The following is a 6,618-nucleotide window of genomic DNA, read 5'->3' on the forward strand; positions in this document are numbered from 1 at the left end:
AACAGTCTTTTGTATGTGTATTGACAGCCTACATGTTAAGATATTAACTAATATTGGGAAAAGAGTTAATTTGGAGTCAGTTATATTTTTATATATATTTTAAAATGTTAATAATTGTCCACTTGTCTATCATCTGACTTGACTTAGTATTTTTTTTTTTTTTTTTGTAAAGGTGGAGATTAGTGGACACCCTCTATGGTCCTCTTGTAGATGTTGTTCTTTTGTGTTAATATAGAGGTGTGCATATAAAAGTAAGATCCATAATCAATATGTTGTTTTAATATCTCCTACTTGCTGGACAGTCCAGGCTTTTTAGATTTTTCTGCACTTTCCATGTTTCTGTGTGTGTGTTTATGATACGTGCTATGTGCACTTGCTTGTGTCACTCTGAATATGAGCATCTGGTAGATACTCAAATGTACCCTAAATGGGTATAACTGTGTTTCCAGGCTGGTTCAATTTTGGGAATGACACCCAAATTAATTTAAATTTAATTTAACTCAAGAAAACATTTTTATCTGCAGACATCATAAGTGCAAATCCTGCCTCGACTAATCTGTTCTTTTTGCACAAAAACCGTAAGTGTGGTTTAATACGAAAAGATCAAATGCATGTTAATATTCTTTAGCTTTTCTTTTCTTGCACTGTGCAACATTAGTGCACCCGGGGTAATAGCTGTTCTCTGTTGATATGTCATTAAACTGGTTTTAGATATGTGACTATAGTGCACAAACAACTCAGTTTGGCATAATCACAAACAGGTATTAGGAAAATACCGTAGCCGTGTCCTGTATACCAACCAAGGGACCTTATTTAGGGAGGTCATCTATTTTCAATCTCGGATATTAAGGGAGAGAGGCGTTGCGTGAAGATGACATCAAAGCGTCGTTCATCCAGGGGTGCTAAGCGGAGTACTGTACTTTTTGCAAAAATGCTAGTCCACCATTTTGACCATCAGCTTACTCTACCAGCTTAAACAGTTCACCAGCTTTGTCCAGCTAGAGACTAGGCACTGACCAGCCATCACCAGCTAGAAGTGTCGAAAACAAAGCTTAAACCAGGTTAATATCCCAAGTGGTCTTAGCTGGAATTTTCAGCAGGGAATACTATGACAGGGTGTGTAGTTTCTTGTTTTTCATATTCATTATCATGAATTGTCAATGAATTCCTTATGTATTCATAAATAAGTACCACAACTATTGTTTCAACATGCTTACTATAACCTGCTTATGAAATATTTGCCAGAGTGAACTTGGCTGCTGGAGCAGCACAATAATACATATGCTTTGAATTTTTTTTTAGTAAAGTAGTTTATAATAATTTCCCATTAGGACAACATCACCTAATGTGGTATAAGGTACAGAATAGCACGGTACAGCACATTGCAGAGAAATACATATAACTACATATTGGCAAAAAAAAACAAAACAAAAAAAAAACAGTAGCGCATTCAGGACAGTACATAGGACAAAGTACATATTGTGCATCATTGCAGGGATATACACTGTAGCATGACATGTTAGCACATAGACAGTGCAGTTTAACACACATCTGATACAATAGCTCAGGCAAACCCATGCAATGCATATGATAGGACAACACAAAAACTGAAAAACCATGGTGATGTGCCATACAGTCAGCTCAAATAATGGAGAATAATGTACCAATAAATAATAGGTAGTGCACAGAACACTATATGCATTACATTTCCAAAAGTGTGTGAACATCTGAACATCATACCTATATGTACTCATTATGAAACCATAGGCATTAATATGCAGTTGGACCCCCCCCCCCCCCCCCCCTCCTTTGCTGCTGTAACAGCCTCAATTCTTCTGGGAAGACTTTCCAGTCGATTTCGGAACATGGCTGCAGGGATTTGCTTCTATTCAGCCACAAGAGCATTAGTGAGGTTGGGCACTGATGTAAGGCTTAAGGCAGCCACCATTCCAATTCATCCCAAAGGAGTCTGATGGGGTAGAGGTCAGGGCTCTGTGCAGGCCAGTCAAGTTATTCCCCACCAAACTCAGCAAATCATTCCTGTATGGACCTTGCTTTGTGCACAGGGGCATTGTCATGCTGAAACAGGAAAGGGCATTCCCCAAACTGTTCCCACAAAAGTGGAACCCCATAATTCTATAATTATGTGTCATGTAGCATTAAAGATTTCCCTCCACTGGAACTAAGGAGCCTAGCCCAAATCATAAAAAAACAGCCCCAGACCATTATTCCTCCTCCACCAAACTTTACAGTTGGCCGTACTTGGGCCAGTACAGTTGGCACTATGCATTCTGCCAAACCCAGATTTGTCCATCAGATTGCCAGATAGTGAAGCATCATTCTTCACTCCAGAGAATGCATTTCCACTGTGATAGTGATAGCCTATGATAGTGCCACTTTTAAAGTCACTGAGCTCTTCAGTACGACCTATTCTACTGTCAATGTTTGTCAGTGGAGATTGCATGGCTGTATGCTTGATTTTATGCACCTGTTAACAATGGATGTGGCTGAAATAGCCAAAACCACTAATTAGAAGGGGTGTCCACATACTTTTGGAAATGTAGTATATGTGAATGCTCTGTGTGCTCTTCATCCCATCATGTATAAAAGTATATTGCATACATTTATTAATACGCATCAGTGACCAATGCCCTCACCCCACTGCTACACCAGCCTCAGTAGTCGCCCTCTTAAAGAATAAGCAAGGTCAGATATCATTCAACATTCTCTCTAGTCGGCAAAGCACAGAAGGCTAAATCTGACACCACTTACAATTTCAAAATTGTTTTAGGCTGTGAAAGTCATGTCTACCTTATATAAATGAATTGGACAGCTGTTCTGGCAGTGTTTCGTAGTACTCCACCTCCTTCTTCGGAGACTTAAGTCAGAGAGACTTTTGACACATTCCTTTTCTCCATGCTGTAGGGAGATTTATAATTCTGAGAACACTCATCTCCAGAATTCTTGAAGTTCCAGCAGTATAGAGCGAAGGGAAGTTTAAGCATGTGCTAGTAATAATTATAGGTGCAGGACACTGGATTCAAATTTTTGTGGTTATATTCCCCAGAAGTTTTTAACCTAATTATAACCATTCAGTTGTAATAAACACTATTAGATTATTGTGATCTGTTCAGCATACAAGGACAGGGTGGGTGTGTATCCTGCACTCATTAACATTCATTTCCATAAGACACGTCACATATCACCATTCCTCATCGCTAGCTAGGTTCGAGCCGGTTAGAGCAGTAACCTTACACTAAACGACAAGACGAAAGAAAGCAACATCAACTAGACTTTACCATCGTATAGTTAAACCTGAAGATCATTCAACGTGTAATGACGCAACACTGAGCTACTGTACACAGTCATTAGACCATAGCAGTCTCAAACTCTGGACATTACACTCGAGTAAAGTAAGTATTTTATTTAAAAATATTTCTTGGCCATTTGTGAATGCAAAAAAGTATTAAAACTACAAATGAGTAAAGAATTCACGAATTTCAGTTTCCTGGAACTTTAAGTAAAGAATGGGTGTAGATTATATCCTTTCAAAATAAAACCTTAGTAAATATAAAGTAGCTTTATATGTAATGTAATAAATGCTGTACAATGCTATTTCAAATTATGATCATTTATCATTAAATTATTATAATATACAGCCTCCCCTGACATCCAGCGTCTCGACCCACCTACCCCCACCCATTTCTGCCAAGTTCAGGAGAAGGGTCACAATTTTTTGGCTCTGCTTGACTCGGGAAGCTGTATCAGGCCCCCGTTTGTGCCCCCTCAAACGGGTGTGCATGGACATGTCCACCATGTCCCTGAGGTAACCTGGTCTGCCTGCAGAGATTGGGAAGTCACTGCTGGAGTGGTCCAGGACCTGCCGGTGCCCCTGCCGCTGGGATTAAACAAGGAATTGACTGCCTGTATCGCCACTGCTGCAGTCCTTGCACTCCCCCATCCCGCAAAATAAAGTTGGCTTTGAACCAGCCACCCCAAGCCACCAGCACCCCACCATTCCCTTCAATACCTATAAGGCTCAGCTGGGTGAACAAGCCTTAGCTGCTGACATGATCGCAGAAGTGGACAGTGAAGGTGAGTTGCCACTGCCACTCACTTGGTCTGATTACGCCCCACAGGTCCAGTCCCCCACCCAGTTCCACTCTGCACAGCTGCAGGAACCCCAGCTCCAGAACGCCTGGCGGAATGTACAAGTAATAGAAGGCAAGAAGCGAGGCAAATCCACACTGCCACAAAATTGCTTCTCAGTGCAAAACGGGCTGCTTTATTACACAGTTCACAAACATGCAGTAAAATTGCAGGCACAAACCTAAATGACCTCTCCCAACTGCACAAAATCAGAGCCACAAAGAAGGCCCAGTCAATCCTTGCGGACCCTAGTCACCCCTTGTTCTGTGAGTTCATGTTACTTCCATCTGGTCGCAGATATAATCTGCTAAAATGCAGGACCAATAGATTTAAAAACTCATTTGTCCCTGCTGCTATTGGCCTTTTAAATAACATTAGGTAATTCTGTTTTTTGTGTGAATTGTTTGTGTGTTGATTGGTGTGTGTTGCTTGTTGTTGATGTTTGTATTTACTGCTGGCTGTGCAACAAATTGCCCCTCGGGGATAATAAAGATTACCTTACCTCACCTTACATGGACCGGTAACTAATTACTTGGTTGTTCACTCCCACTCACCTATTAGGCAGCCACCTCGGCCAAAAAAATACCCTGGAATGAGTAGAAGGCTACTTCCACTGGCCCGGAGCCGCTTCCAGTGGCCCGGAGCCACTTCCATTAGCCTTCTGGCCCTGTCTGCCGGAAGACGTCTCCGATAACGCTCACTCCAGTCCCTGTTATTCCCTGGGCAGCAATCGATGTTCCATTTGATCGCATAGGAAGGACTTGGTCAGACCCCTACCCCAGACCGCAACATCCTAGTCATTCTAAACTACGCCACCCGCCACTGGAGGTTATACCCCTGTGCATGGCTGTTTTGATGGAGCTGTTGCAGCTGAGCAGAGCCTCCCCAGGGAGATTTTAATGGACCAGGGCACCCTATATATCTCCTGAACCTGGAACAAACGCATGTGCTACCTTCGGCTGGTCCTGGAAGCCTTAAGATGAGCCAGCCTCACTACCAACCCAGCAAGTCCCCCATGTCCTGTTCCTGAGTGGGGAAATTACTACCCAGTGAAATCAGGTACATCACCATAAAGTAAAACGCCATGTGGGCCATCTCCCTCCACTACTACTCCTGGGCTGTAAACTGAATACATATATTCAGGATAAAAAACCAAGACAAAACTATTGTATTAATGCTATATTACACATTTTTGCAATAGTAATTATGTTGCACTTCAGAGTTATGAATTATGATTGGGTGATACACTAAAGCACTGCCAAATAAAGGCAAATGATTGAAAGATTCGATCAAAAGTGCATTTTCTGCAATTGCTTATGTTTAAAGCAAGCAGGTGAATGGACCTCCCACATGCAGTGGAAGTGAGGGCAGAGCAGCATAGACCTACAGTATGTCGTCTGTATTGCAATAACTACCCTCACAATCACAATAAGTTATTAGATTGAACAACATATTGTTGAACCCTTCCTCACCTCACTTGCACTCCTGAGTCAGCAGGGGATGCTTAACTGTCTATTTCTTTCAGGAGAGACAGGATTAACTAGACCAGAGAAAGTTGTTGCTCAGACAAATGTTGAACAAAGGCCAAAGCAAACTTCCCTCTAGTGCATTGGCCCATTAACATAGAGCTACTGTTTCATATTAAATAATGAGGACAGGATTAAATCTTCCCACCATTGATACTTCTTCCATATTTCGAGTATTCAAACAAGAAAACAAACTATGGGGAATTTTTTTTAAATGACAAAGCAACAGTTTAATTAGTTGTTATTAATTTTAGAGGGCAGACAGGAATACCTAAAAAAAATTCAGGAAATAAAGAAATTGTGCTGTGGTAAGAATTTAATTTCGCTTCAGTCATAACCATCAGCATTAATCTTCCCTTTTCTAGTCTGATCTCATGACAAAACATGTATGATGTAGATTGTATGCGTATGTCTTTTTGTGGTTGGGAACCACTCAGTGTAGTTTTTAGCCACACAATTCATGGTATTTAGACCCAGAGCAGCATCAAGAATTTTGCATCAATATTTTGATCAACAAGGACAAGCTAGATTTGGTAAAAAGGAGACCCACCGAAACCATCAGGTTTTTAAAATAAACTCATGAAATCAGTTGGGAACTCAGCAGAAGAGCAGGAGTGTGTGGTTCCCACCATTCCACAGTTCTCTCCACTAGTATATTTTCATTAGACTATGCTGTTTTTTCCTCCTCTTGACCCCTCTCCTCCATGCCTCACCAAACACTGACCACAGTAGGCTACAAGCACTAGAATATCATCCCACCATGAAAATGGAAACGAAAACGAAACCCAGAAATGACAGACATTTCTGCATGAACAAAAACATAAACAAAATCAATTATTACTGTTCCTGAGCAAAAAACCCGTTAAGGACGTATTTTTTTCTTCTGTAGGCTACAAATGCTTCGCCTATATTTCGACTGGTCCAGGCGCCAAAATAACCTTTT

Source organism: Anguilla rostrata, chromosome 7 (assembly GCF_018555375.3).
Source record: "Anguilla rostrata isolate EN2019 chromosome 7, ASM1855537v3, whole genome shotgun sequence".
Classification (NCBI taxonomy): Eukaryota; Metazoa; Chordata; class Actinopteri; order Anguilliformes; family Anguillidae; genus Anguilla; species Anguilla rostrata.